Source organism: Mobula hypostoma, chromosome 13 (assembly GCF_963921235.1).
Source record: "Mobula hypostoma chromosome 13, sMobHyp1.1, whole genome shotgun sequence".
Taxonomy (NCBI): domain Eukaryota; kingdom Metazoa; phylum Chordata; class Chondrichthyes; order Myliobatiformes; family Myliobatidae; genus Mobula; species Mobula hypostoma.
Window position 1 is genome coordinate 70,851,185 of NC_086109.1, and position 15,627 is coordinate 70,866,811.

Consider the following 15,627-nt stretch of genomic DNA (forward strand, 5'->3'; position numbering starts at 1 on the left):
GATGGTGCGGTGATAGCGCTGGTGGAAACGCTCAAAGAGTCGTAGGTGGTAATGGTAGGTGACCCACGATTCAGAGCCGTACAGGAGGGTGGTCAGTACAATGGCTCTGTACATGTTGATCTTTGTGCCTTTCTTCAAATGCTTGTTGTTCCAGACTCTTTTGTACAGCCTGCTGAATGACCTATTTGCCTTTGCCAGTCTGTTACAAAAAACAGAAAGCTTGTTCCAGAAGTCTCAAGGAGAGCTTTTATTTCTCTGGTATAAGAAGCTTCTACAGTCTCCTAGTACAAAAGTGGACTTGTGACCTCACAATCTCCCTCTTAATAGTCTTGCAACTTCTGGTCTGTCTGCATTCCACTTTCCCTGTAACTGTAACACTTTATTCTGCTTTCTGTTATTGTTTTCCCTAGCAGTACCTCAATGTATGGTTGCAATGAAATGATCGGTATGGATTACATGCAAAACAATTTTTTCCACAGTACCTTGGTACATGTGAAAATAATAAAGCAATTTACCACTCTGTGTAAAAAAAACATCTCATACATCCCCTTTAAAGTTGCCTCCTCTCATGGATTGATTGATTGAGATACAGCGTGGAATAGGCCCTGGCGGCCCTTCAAGCCATGCCACCCAGCAATTCCCCGATTTAATTCTGACCTACTCATGGGACAATTTACAGTCATCGAACTGAGTTCTTAACTCTATTTCTCCCTTCACAGATGCTGCCTAATCTGCTGAGTATTTCCAGTACCTTCTGCATTTACTTCAGATTAAACTTGCTTCTTTTTGCATGCAAGAAAGAAATTCTAAAATAATTTTTCGAAGGTAGTCCTGCCTTTCACTGAAAAGGGAAAGATGTTAAACTGCATTCACTTTGCAAACTCAGCATGGGGTTATTTCAAATAGTTTGTTTTACTTAGACAAATTTTATGCCCTACTGGGCTGCTTTTGGAAATCTTTTTCCCAAGCAATTTCAGAATATATCATAAATGTTTTAGCCAGAGTAGATATATAATTCTCTATAAGTTAAACAATTTCTCTCAATACTCAATATTAAGTCCTGATAAAGAGTCTTGGCCAAAAATGTCGACTGTTTATTCATTTCCATAGATGTTTTCTGACCTGCTGAAATCCCCCAGCATTTTGTCTGTGTTTCTCCTAATACCAGAATACTTTTACATCGCTTTTAATATAATGTGTGAATGGATTTCAATCTCCATTAGACCTTGGCTGCAAGCTTGCAATATTGCGTTATAGCTTTGTGACCTAACAATTATAATGGACCTTAAGGCCCTATTAAATGGTATTGAAGTGGTCTTTATGCTGATCTGTCTCACAGTATGCAGTTTTCTGATCTTGTGTTATATAAAATAGGTACTTTCCAGGCTAACAATAAACTGAATTAAGTGCCTCATGTACATGTCAAAATATACTGTGCTACTAACATTGTGTTAAGTTATACACTTGATTAAATATTTGACAAGCAGGAGAATATACTGTAACTACATTTATTAGTGGGTATGATTTGCTATAAAATGATCATATAAAATACAGTGGGCATAGATTAGAAAACAAATAATTGAAATATCTTAATTTCAATTTTAAAGGATTGTGCATAGTTCGGATCTGAGGACAATTTGGTTCAGAGCATTGTTGTTCGCTTCAGTTGTTTGAATGATTTGTGTTTTTTTTCCTCTCTCTTGTGCATTGGGTATTGGTCTTTTATTTTTTTTCTTTAATTGAGTTCTTTTGTGTTTCTTGATTTGTGGCTACCGGTAAGCAAACAAATCTCAAGGTTGTGTAATTTATACTTCCTTTGATAATAAATGTACTTAGAACATTTGAATATAAAGAACATTACACATTGCTTTGTATGATGCATGTTGATTTTATTGCCATAAGACAGGTAGAAATCCACTTACACCATAGATACATGTACAAAGTGGCTGCTGGTTCATGATATAATGCAATTAACATACTGGTAGTCACTGGTCTTTAATCCAATGTCCCTGCTATAACTGAAGAGATTTTCAATTGCATTATTCATTTTTAATTTCTTATAATATAGGATACCATTCAATCCACTGCATATTGCCTGCGTCCAGTTTTCATGCTCTCTTTATGACTGCTTGAGTTTCCTTCAGATTTCCTCATTTTCTCTTACATGCCAAGGACGTGCAGTTTGGTGGGATATTGGCGACTGTAAATTATCCATAGGTATAATGCCATAACTTGGGTGGGGGTCGAAGAGCATGTTGGAGTAATTTAGTGTAAACGGGATGCAGAGTGTCAACGAGGACTGGTTGCAACACTGGCCCTATATCCAGGTTGTACCTCTCAATGCTGGTTCTCAAAGCAATCCCAGCAATTCTCTCTTCCCACTTACTTCAGCAAAAGCGTCAGCACCCTCCACCCACTAAGCAAGCAATAGCAAAGCCCCCTGAGACAAGAACTGTCAAGATGTTGCAGGATGTAACAAAACCCATCAATGTACTCATATTTTCAGACTACCTACTGTCCACCCATGACATCACTTCATGTCACATGCATTCCATTTAGTGCTCCCTTTTAAAGACAATGAAAGCTTGTAGTAATAAAAAATATCTTTGCAGAATGTCCATTGATATCTCTTCATGTCATGGCCTGTCATCTTTCCAGTTACACATACATCAAATGTACTTCAGCTCTAGAAATTCATTGAGAACCTGTCGAAACGATGGCAATGAAAGCGTGAGACAGTGCCCTGGACCTAGCACATTGCATGCAAGAAGAGTTGACCAATCTTCTCCATCAATTTGATGTGCAGATTTGGACTCATTCAACCCTGTCCTGAGACAGTGAAATATTATTGTACAATAATATTGGGAAAATTTGGCAGATAATAGCAACTGAACTCATATTTATCCAGTGCCATTTGCTCCCCATTTATTTTCTGTCATCATATCACATCTGTTAGATTACAACTTTGATAGAAAATGGACAAGATAGAAATGGACAAATGGACAATTGAGACAAGATAAGAACAAAGCAATAAGGACTTGTGAAGATTTGACAAAATATTGATTGGTGGTAGACGTGTTGACAGGAGACCATATTCAGCTGCAAATTGCACTATTAAACAGTTAAGTCAGCTCTTTAAATATATACTTAGCAAGATGACATTTACAATGAAATCTATACATTCTGGTGCTTTCCTAAAGCTCTTCAAGTTGTCAACTTATTATTATGGGTATTTTCTGCATGTTTGCAAATAACAATGACAATTGCTTGTTTTACTTGTTTAACTTGATTTAATTAAGCAAGCAGAAGTGTTTTCAGAATAAAGTATTAGGATGTGTTGCATTGTCTCTTTTAAGATGTGGTTGAACACCTTGTGTCAACCAAGTAGCTGATGGCTGATTGCTTCCTTCTCTTTGTTCATCAATTCAGTGTTTTTACTGAACACCCAAAATTGTTCCAATGGGAATTTGAGCAAGGTATCTGTGCTATTAATTCTAAAGCATGAGTTTTTTTTTAGTTTCCAACACCTGAATTATGGGACTATATCACATAACCTACTCTGGACCTGAGCAAGTTAGAAATTGACTTAGTGCCAGTTGTTCTAGAACCAAGCATATTTCACGAGCCTGGAGAATTCTTGGTATTGAGTTGGCTTCATGATGAGAACTTTCCAATGGCCAGGGCAAAGAATGATGTTCGAACTTAAAAGCTTAAAGTAAGTTTATTTTCAAAACAATATACGTCACCATACACAACACTGAGAATATTTTTTGAGGGCATACTCAATAAATACATTAACCATAATAGAATCAATGAAAGACTGCACCAACTGGGTGTACAACCAGTGTGTAAAAGACAATAAACAGTACAAATTCAAAAATAAATACATAATAATAATAAATACGTAAGCAATAAGTATCCAGAATATGTGATGAAGAATCCTTGAAAGTGAATTGATCAGTTGTGGGAAGATTTCAGTGATCTGTCAAGTGAGATTAAGTGAAGATATCTACTTTGGTTCAGAAGCCCAGTGGTTGAGGGGAATTAATTGTTCCTGATCCTGATGGTGTGAGTACTGAGGCACCTGTAACTTCTTCCTAATGGCAGCAGCGAGACGGTCGATGACCTAGGTGGTGGGGTTCCCGGATGACGTATACTGCGACAATGCTCTTTTGTAGATCTGCTTAATGGTGGAGAGGCTTTACCTATGACAGACTGGGCCATTTCCACTACTTTTGGAGGATTTTCTGTTAAAGGCCATTGGTGTTTCCATGCCATGTCATGTTGCAACCTTTCAATATACTCCTCACCAAACATCTAGAGAAGTTTGTCAAAGTTTTAGATGTCATGCTGAATCTTCCCAAACTGCCAAAGAAGTTGAGGCATTGCCATGCTATCTTCGTAACTGCACATATGCTGGGTCCGGGTCCTCTGAACTGATAACACCAAGAATTTAAAGTTGCTGACCTTTTCCAGCTCTGATCCCCTGATGAGGACTGGCTCCTGGAATACTGGTTTCCTCCTCCTGAAGTTAATAATCAGCTCTTCGGTCTTGCTGACATTAAGTGAAATGTTCTTGCTGTAGCATCTCTCAGCCAGATTTTCAGTCTCCCTCCTTTATGCTGATCCGTCACTAATGAGAAACCTTTACAATTGGAGACCTAATGGGATATGGATAATGAGGAAGAACACTTCTAGAAATCTTTCTAAAGTCTGTGCAGCCTGAAGGGATTACTGTAAAAGTTAGTCAGTGTAAAACACATATATTGTTAGAACACAAAGCCCATGGTGATTAATGGAAAGCCAGCATAATTGAATTAACAGTTTGGCAAGTAGAAACTTTGTTTGTTTTGGGTCAAGTTAATTGTTTTTGGTCAAGCTATTTGTTAGATGATCGTCTTTTCAATTCTGGTACATCATTCTACAGGATGGTTGAGCTACATACCTGAAATGAGATAGAGCTCTGTTCAATTTCTTGATCTGGGAAGAAATAGCAGACCATATGAAATCCATGCAAACACTCCATGTCCTCAGTCAATGATAGAAACAAGAATCTTGCAGAGTTGAGTCCATTAAAAATACTTTCTGGATCACAAATGTTGAAAGGGAAAATACAGCAATATAATAGAATTAGGGAATTCTGGTTTGTTACTGATAATATTTAAAGGGAAAAGAAAATACTCTGTACGAACAGCAAAGTCCTGGTGTCGGCATCAGTAACTCTATATGTAGTGGTTATTCTACTGCTGTCTTTGAAATTAGGAAAGACAGATGCAAAAGAGTTCAGGGAAGTAGTTATTGGTAGGGATGGAAGGAGAAAGCTGATGAATTTTAACATGGACAGAAATCCAAGTCAGATAAAATTAAACAACAGGAATTCTGCAGATGCTGGAAATTCAAGCAACACACATCAAAGTTGCTGGTGAACGCAGCAGGCCAAGCAGCATCTATAGGAAGAGGCGCAGTCGACGTTTCAGGCCGAGACCCTTCGTCAGGACTAACTGAAGGAAGAGTGAGTAAGGGATTTGAAAGCTGGAGGGGGAGGGGGAGATGCAAAATGATAGGAGAAGACAGGAGGGGGAGGGATAGAGCCGAGAGCTGGACAGGTGATAGGCAAAAGGGGATACGAGAGGATCATGGGACAGGAGGTCCGGGAAGAAAGACGGGGGGGGGGTGACCCAGAGGATGGGCAAGAGGTATATTCAGAGGGACAGAGGGAGAAAAAGGAGAGTGAGAGAAAGAATGTGTGCATAAAAATGAGTAACAGATGGGGTACGAGGGGGAGGTGGGGCCTAGCGGAAGTTAGAGAAGTCAATGTTCATGCCATCAGGTTGGAGGCTACCCAGACGGAATATAAGGTGTTGTTCCTCCAACCTGAGTGTGGCTTCATCTTTACAGTAGAGGAGGCCGTGGATAGACATGTCAGAATGGGAATGGGATGTGGAATTAAAATGTGTGGCCACTGGGAGATCCTGCTTTCTCTGGCGGACAGAGCGTAGATGTTCAGCAAAGCGGTCTCCCAGTCTGCGTCGGGTCTCACCAATATATAAAAGACCACATCGGGAGCACCGGACGCAGTATATCACCCCAGTCGACTCACAGGTGAAGTGATGCCTCACCTGGAAGGACTGTTTGGGGCCCTGAATGGTGGTAAGGGGAGGAAGTGTAAGGGCATGTGTAGCACTTGTTCCGCTTACACGGATAAGTGCCAGGAGGGAGATCAGTGGGGAGGGATGGGGGGGACGAATGGACAAGGGAGTTGTGTAGGGAGCGATCCCTGCGGAATGCAGAGAGAGGGGGGGAGGGAAAGATGTGCTTAGTGGTGGGATCCCGTTGGAGGTGGCGGAAGTTACGGAGAATAATATGTTGGACCCAGAGGCTGGTGGGGTGGTAGGTGAGGACCAGGGGAACCCTATTCCTCGTTGGGTGGTGGGAAGATGGAGTGAGAGCAGATGTACGTGAAATGGGGGAGATGCGTTTAAGAGCAGAGTTGATAGTGGAGGAAGGGAAGCCCCTTTCTTTAAAAAATGAAGACATCTCCCTCGTCCTAGAATGAAAAGCCTCATCCTGAGAGCAGATGCGACGGAGACGGAGGAATTGCGAGAAGGGGATGGCGTTTTTGCAAGAGACAGGGTGAGAAGAGGAATAGTCCAGATAGCTGTGAGAGTCAGTAGGCTTATAGTAGACATCAGTGGATAAGCTGTCTTCAGAGACAGAGACAGAAAGATCTCGAAAGGGGAGGGAGGTGTCGGAAATGGACCAGGTAAACTTGAGGGCAGGGTGAAGTTCCCCTCTACCACCACTCTGCTCCGTCTAGCAGAATTAGTCCTTACTCTTAATAATTTCTCCTTTTGCTCCTCCCATTTCCTCCAAACTAAAGGTGTAGCTATGGGCACCCGTATGGGTCCTAGCTATGCCTGCCTTTTTGTTGGGTTTGTGGAACAATCTATGTTCCGTGCCTATTCTGGTATCTGTCCCCCACTTTTCCTTCGCTACATCGACGACTGCATTGGCGCTGCTTCCTGCACGCATGCAGAACTCGTTGACTTTATTAACTTTGCCTCCAACTTTCACCCTGCCCTCAAGTTTACCTGGTCCATTTCCGACACCTCCCTCCTCTTTCTAGATCTTTCTGTCTCTGTCTCTGGAGACAGCTTATCCACTGATGTCTACTATAAGCCTACTGACTCTCACAGCTATCTGGACTATTCCTCTTCTCATCCTGTCTCTTGAAAAAACGCCATCCCCTTCTCGCAATTCCTCCGTCTCCGTCGCATCTGCTCTCAGGATGAGGCTTTTCATTCTAGGACGAGGGAGATGTCTTCATTTTTTAAAGAAAGGGGCTTCCCTTCCTCCACTATCAACTCTGCTCTTAAACGCATCTCCCCCATTTCACGTACATCTGCTCTCACTCCATCTTCCCACCACCCAACGAGGAATAGGGTTCCCCTGGTCCTCACCTACCACCCCACCAGCCTCTGGGTCCAACATATTATTCTCCGTAACTTCCGCCACCTCCAACGGGATCCCACCACTAAGCACATCTTTCCCTCCCCCCCCCTCTCTGCATTCCGCAGGGATCGCTCCCTACACAACTCCCTTGTCCATTCGTCCCCCCCATCCCTCCCCACTGATCTCCCTCCTGGCACTTATCCGTGTAAGCGGAACAAGTGCTACACATGCCCTTACACTTCCTCCCTTACCACCATTCAGGGCCCCAAACAGTCCTTCCAGGTGAGGCATCACTTCACCTGTGAGTCGACTGGGGTGATATACTGCGTCCGGTGCTCCCGATGTGGCCTTTTATATATTGGTGAGACCCGACGCAGACTGGGAGACCGCTTTGCTGAACATCTACGCTCTGTCCGCCAGAGAAAGCAGGATCTCCCAGTGGCCACACATTTTAATTCCACATCCCATTCCCATTCTGACATGTCTATCCACGGCCTCCTCTACTGTAAAGATGAAGCCACACTCAGGTTGGAGGAACAACACCTTATGTTCCGTCTGGGTAGCCTCCAACCTGATGGCATGAACATTGACTTCTCTAACTTCCGCTAGGCCCCACCTCCCCCTCGTACCCCATCTGTTACTCATTTTTATGCACACATTCTTTCTCTCACTCTCCTTTTTCTCCCTCTGTCCCTCTGAATATACCTCTTGCCCATCCTCTGGGTCACCCCCCCCCCCCGTCTTTCTTCCCGGACCTCCTGTCCCATGATCCTCTCGTATCCCCTTTTGCCTATCACCTGTCCAGCTCTCAGCTCTATCCCTCCCCCTCCTGTCTTCTCCTATCATTTTGCATCTCCCCCTCCCCCTCCAGCTTTCAAATCCCTTACTCACTCTTCCTTCAGTTAGTCCTGACGAAGGGTCTCGGCCTGAAACGTCGACTGCGCCTCTTCCTATAGATGCTGCTTGGCCTGCTGCGTTCACCAGCAACTTTGATGTGTGTTGCTCAGATAAAATTAAATTGGCTGTCAATTACACCACATCCAATTTTCTTGAAGTCAACCAAACAAACTATCAGATGGATAGCAAGTGACTGATGCAACACGATTTCTACCATGCCTTCTGGAATGGTCGCTCCAATATCATTTCCTGATGGTATCAGTTCTACCTTCATAGTCTGCAAATGTCCTCATATCAGATGGAAGAGCTCTGCAACTGGCTCCACGTTGATCTACATCTCATGGTGACATTCAACCAGCAGCATATCAAACAGTCAGGCAGTTGGCGTTCCAGGAATTCCGTTTTGTAAGTGTGTGGTAACTCAAATGTCAACTCCCAACACATCCTGGCAGGATGCAAGAATGAGCTGTCCCAAGGCCACTACAAATGCTGGCACAACCAGGACCCGAAGCAGCTGGCTGAGATCCTGGAGACCTACAGGCGGGATACAAGAAGCAGCTTTCCCCCAGAGGAACAACAACTCTTCCTATTTGCTAAGTCTGGTAAGAGCACTGAATGCACTCACCCAACTGCTCCTTGAGGACTCCAATCCACAGGTAAGGAATGGAACATCAGGGCAGATCTTGGCAGACAGCTGTAGCTCCCCATTAAGATCACCACCACATATCCCCACCCAGACATGCGCTGTGGTCTATGGCCACCAAAATAGTCCTCAACATTGAGTTAACCATCCCATGGGAGGAAGAAGTAGAGGCTGTCAACAAGCAGAAGAGGCTGAAGTACTTGAACCTGGCAGCTGAGTGTAAGGAACTAAGTGTCTGGAGGACCATCATCTACCCTGCTGGGACATTGGTTACTCCATGATATGGCGGTGACGGTGACTGGATCGAGGCTCAAGAGGGCCACCAGAGAGCTGGCTGAAGAAGCAGAAAAGGCAGCTTTTGGCAGTAGCTGAAGAAGAAGGACAGAAATCTGTGGACTGACTAGCCACATGGGAAGCTGCAGAGGGTGGCAGAGAGACACCCCTACCACTACTCCGCCACCAGGACAAGTACCAGTGCGAAGGGAGCAAAACATCAATGACTGGTTGTTTCCAGCTGATGACCTGAGGGCACAGTTGGAGGCGCAACAGGCAGCAATGCCAAGCAGGAAGCAACATCTTCCTGTAAATCTCATTAAGGTTTTAAAACTTCTGAAACAGAACTTCTGAAACAGAAGTTTCTGAGACCTGCTTCAGCAAGGGTAAGATGAAGGAACGCATACAAATCCTCATAAAAGGATCAGAAGCGGAGAGAAAATGAGCAGTTTCAAGTTCCTGGCTGTCAAGATCTCTGAGGACCTAACCTGGTCCCACCATATCGATGCAGCAACAAAGAAGGCAAGACAGCATCTGTACCTCATTAGGAGTTTAAAAGAGATTTGGTGTATCAACATAAACACTCAAAAACTTCTATAGATGTACCGTGGAAAGCATTCTGACAGGCTGCATCACAGTCTTGTATGGGTGGGGGGGAGGGGCAACTGCACAGGGCCAAAAGAAGCTGCAAAGGGTCGTACATTTAGTCGGCTCCATCTTGGGTACTAGCCTATAAGGTACCCAGGACATCTTCAAGGAGCGGCGTCTCAGAAAGGCAGTGTCAATATTAAGCACCTCCAGCACCCAGGGCCTGCCCCTTTCTCACTGTTACCATCAGGTAGGAGGTACAGAAGCCTGAAGGCACGCACTCAGTGATTCAGGAACAGCTTCTTCCCCTCTGCCATCCAATCCCTGAATGGACATTGATACTGTGACCACTATCTCACTTTTTAATATATATTATTTCTGTTTTTGCATGATTTTTAATCTATTCACTATACGTATCCTGTATTTGATATACTTATTTATTTATTATTTTTTTCTCTTCTTCTATATTATGTATGGTATTGAACTGCTGCTGCTAAGTTAACAAATTTCACGACACACACCGGTGATAATAAACTTGATTCTGATTCTGCTATTCCTCTTAAATTATTTGCTCTTGTGTTATTTCAATGAATTCTACATGGGTACTGGATATTCCACCTATCTTCAATTATAACTTCCACAAACATCTGGAAAAGGACACCAAAGATTGTATTTACAAGCTCATTGTTGTGTTAAAGTTTGCATTAGGTATTACCCCTATTATCTGAATTATTGGGCCTTTGTCAATTGGGAAATTGGCCTTTGCATAAAAATATTTGTTCCAACACTAGTTCTTTCAGAAATTCACAAAAAGATAGAAAAAAATTAAAAGATCAAAAAAAAAGAATCTGAAAATATAGTAATTGATAGATTTGGATTTTTTGAACTCCTCTGCACAAACTACACTTAATGGCCACATTATTAGGTACATCTGTGTATTTCAAGGTTAAATGTGTTGTGCATTTCCTTATGCACACCACTGTTGCAATGCATTTTTTGATTTACTGTCACCTTCCTGTCAGTTTGAATGACCCTGGCCATTCTCCTCTAATCTCCCTCATTAACAAGGCTTTTTATCCACATATATGGACGTTTCTTTGTTTCTCACACAAATTCTCTATAAACTCCAGAGACTGTTAGTGTGAAAATCCCGGCAGATCGCTGGTTTCTAAGATACTCACTCCACCTCTTCTGGCACTAACAATCATTCCATGATCAGTCACTTAGATCACATTTCTTCCCCTTTCTGATATTTGGTCTGAACAACAACTGAACCATTTGGCTTTTATGCATTGAGTTGCTGCCACATGATTGACTGATTAGATATTTCCATTAATGAGCAGGTGTACAGGTGTACCTAATAAAGTGGCCACTGCCTACCTTTCTCTAAATTGTTTATGCTAGATGGTTATCACTGTTCTACACTGTTGTATGTTGAGGGGAGGGAATATTATGTTAGCCATTAACATATTTCAACTTGCTCTATATTGAAATAAAGATCTTACAGGCGTTGGGATGCAATTTTTTCTCACTCAGCTTGGTATACTCACCAGTTTTACAAGCTTTCTTGTTTTTCACCTTTTAAATCAATAGAATAACCCTGAACAGAGTTGAAAATCAGTGTTTCACCTGATCCCATTCTGCAAGTTATACTAAAATAAACCCCAGCCACCACTGACATGTCAGAGCACCCTGACCTGTTTTGAAGGGTCATTTGGAAGACTGCATATGTTTGTGGCTAGTATCTAGAGAAATCAACTAATTGTCAATTTATGAGCTCCTGAATTCACATTCCTCACAATGAAGCTCTATGATATATGGGAGTTCCCTGTGAGTGTAACATAATAAGTGGACCAGAATAATGAATGAAGTGGCTGTGTGTGGATCAATGGTATTCATAAATTTAGGTGGTTTATTTATGTAAAAAAGCACATGCAGCTGGATTTTACATCATCTACAGAAAGTAAAACTTTGTATTATATTAGTAAATATCCAATAGCATCCACAAATCCTTAGATCTGATGGAAATTGTCTTTGCACTGGTGACACAAGTATGAAAATCCAAGAGGGAGAGACAATTTCATATTGGTCACACAAAATTTGGAGATTTACATCGCTTCCATATACATTCCTTATTAGACTTCACAGTCCCTGTGCCATACTACTTCATGTGAACAGTCCAAACACTGAAATTCATCCAAAATATCAGTCTGTATTTTGACTTGTGGCTTCTCATTTACACTAATTCCCTAGCTTTAACCTTTTTATTACAAATTATTTTGTTTTCAAATATTTTGTCTTTGTTTATCCTATCCTAATGATCTCACCTGCTTTTTACAATTTATTTACTCATCTCCAACACTTGAATTCTCCATATACCCAACTCTCCCTGCACTAATGTCCAATTCAAATAACTTTAGCTTCAATTCTTTCCCCAGAAGCTTATCTGTAAACTAATAGTCCCGCTGTAAATAATTAGGGCTGAGAGACTGCGGCACTGTTTGATGTACTGTCCTTCAGTAGCTTTGACTGCTCTCGCAAATGGATATAGAATGTTAAGAAGTTTCTATGATGCTATTTTAAGGAAATTATTTCAGATATCTCAGTCAATATTCAACTCTCAATCAACATCACATTGACATTTGTGAAGTTTTCTATGAGCAAATTGACTCTTGACCGACCAATATCACAACCCAATTGTGTTAGCCTTACTTCACTAGTTTTAATGAGTTTTGGGATGTGATGAGAGATATATAAATGCAAGTCTGTCCTTTTGTCAGGAACAAACCTCTCCTCTCCCAAGCAGAGCTTTCATTATATGACTTTTCCCCTGTGAAAACATCTCTCACGTATTTTATGTATGCAAAAAGCATTACATAACTATGCCTAGCCAACAGAAACCATTGAAGATTTGTAAACTTACTGAGACATAATTTTCCAATTATACACAATATCTGTCCCACGACACGATTGAGAGTTATTGTTATTCCATGCTCAATCTATTGAACTTGCAAATGGTAGATGTACAGTTGTGGCTATAACTTTTGACCACATATTTTGTTTTCCAAAGTCTGGAACTGTTACTAAATAAAAATGGATGTAAAGGCATGCTGTATATTTCATGATGCAATTTATGTTTATGAGTAGTAAAGCAGATTTCAGTAGAATCAAATATATATTAGATTTTGACAGATATGTTTATACTGGTGTAGTATTAAAATAAAAACCAGCCTGATCCACCATTACATGTACTGGCTCAGTTTCTTTCCCTGCTGCCAAATATCTTACATGGATTCTTTGACTATACTGTCAGGAAATAAAAGCATGGCCACAAATTCTTCCTGCTTTGTTGAACACATCACAAGTTACTGTAGTGGAGAGGATGAAGCAACAATCTCTTTTGATATTACATCCATGTACGTAAACAATTGAGCACAGGAAACCATTTCAATGATAGAGGCAATACTCAAAACAGATACAGCACTTCCAGCAAACATTCACTTCCCTTTAAAGCCACTGTAAAGCCTCAGTCTACTAACCACATATCATTTAACAATGACAGTTATGAATAAACTTAATGCTTTAGAGATGGCCTTGCCAAACTCAATTGTGTCCCCAGCATTTTGAAATTATCAGGAAAATGTTCCTGATTAAGCAAGGTTACTGGCAATTGCAGTGGTTGACATGCAGCTAGTCATTCACCCCAATGAGATAAACCATTTCCACAGAACCACCACTGACAGATTCACAATTAGATGCACAACTGAGGAAGAAAGAGATGGTAACCTCCCTTTCCTTTGGCATGCAATGAAGAGGATGGGAGAATTAATACATTGAAAAACAAGAAAACAATTTATTCATTAAATTCCGTTAAAGTATTTTCCATTCTGTCTGCATTCTTGTTATTTTTTTATCTTATCTCCTCCAATAAAACACCAAACCTCCAAATCCAGTTTCCTGAGGAAAAATCTGATGTGCCCCTAAAACAAAATTGCAAAATTAACAATCAAAGAGGAGATTGTTTCATATCTCTTGGCTGCAGGCATAATAGGGACAGTTTCCTGATTTCATGTGGTTGGCGTAGACCCTTGCTCATCAAGAACGATGTAAATCACTGGCAAGTTTCCCATTATTTTTCAGTCACAGTTATGTTGCATTCATGGCCAAAAGACAATTGTTCTTGTCATTGTTCTAAGCTTAGAAGGTGCTTTTCAATCACTGAAGCTAACATTCCAAAGGTTGTGTATAATGTGCCTTGTCACTTATTCTTCCTAATTTATTTAATCTCCTAAGGGAACCCAAATTTTTACAGGTTTTCTCCTGATCCCCAAAGGTAATTAAGCTCAATGCACCAGGTTAGTACTACCACACACAGAACACTGCTTATACTTCTGTGCATTCAGATTACTTAGCCCGTGGAAAAGTAAGTTCCAAAGAGGAAATTGAGAGCATAGTTATAAAACTGGGTCACTTATACAAATTATAATCCCTCATCAGAAACTCAATATAAGACTGAAAGGCAATGGCGTATATTAAATATAATGTAGATAGTGTCAACCTGCACCAAACAGTTACCCTCCTCAGCCATGCATCACCATCGACGGCACTGTCCTGAAGAATGTGGAGAGCTTCAAGTATCTAGGAAGCACCATCTCCAGTGATGGATCCCTTGACAAAGAGATCATAGCAAGGATCCAGAAAGCCAGCCAGGCACTCGGGAAACTCCGTGTCAAAGGTCTGGAGCACGAGGACATTCAGCTTTTAACCAAGCTCAAGGTGTACAAGGCTGTGGTCCTCACCTCTCTCCTGTACGGCTGCGAAACCTGGACCCTGTACTGCAGGCACATCAAACAGCTGGAGCAGTTTCACATGTGCTCTCTGCGGTCGTTCATGAGGATTCAATGGCAGGACCGAATCACCAACCAAGAAGTCCTTGACAGAACCAACAGCACAAGCATTGAGGCAAGGATCCTCCAGGCCCAGCTACGCTGGACTGGCCATGATTTCCACATGGGTGAAACAAGAATCCCCAGGCAGCTGCTCTACGGTGAGCTTGAGCATGGCAGTCGCAATCAGGCCCGCCCCAAAAAAAGATTCAAAGAAATCGTACATCAAATGGGCAGACCTCCAGCCTCGACAACTTGAGGTGTCCGCAGCCAACAGGGCTGCGTGGCGCGCCCTGACCATAAAAGCCACATCTGCATTTGAGGATGACCGAAATCAGCGCCTTGCAGCAGCACGAGACCGATGCCACAAAGCTGTATATGCATCTGTCCTAACAACCGCCATTCCATGTCCAACCTGCAACCGCATGTGTGCTTCGGCCACTGAATGTGTCCAAGCCACCACACACCTACACTCAATACACCCAATACAATCACCCTATCTGAGCACTCTCACACATGGTTTGTAAAGCAAGTCTTCAATGTATGGATTAATCATCAAAGGTACAGAACAGCTGTAACAGTAAGAAACATTGAAGTTAAAGTCTGTCCCAAGCCTTATAGGCTCATCAGGCCGGTGCTTATGCCGGTTTCCGTAGCGTGAAGCGACTGAGAGTACGAGACTCCCCCTTGGATAGGACGCCAGTCTATCGCGAGGTTAACCCCCAGCATTTTGCCGGTACCCATTTTCAGCTGGGTGGACTGGAGCAGTGTGTGGTTAAGTGCCTTACTCAAGGAGACAACACACTGCCTCGGCTGGGGTCATGACCTTCAGATCGCTAGTCGAACGCCTTAACCACTTGGTCATGCACCACACAGTAGGAAATATAA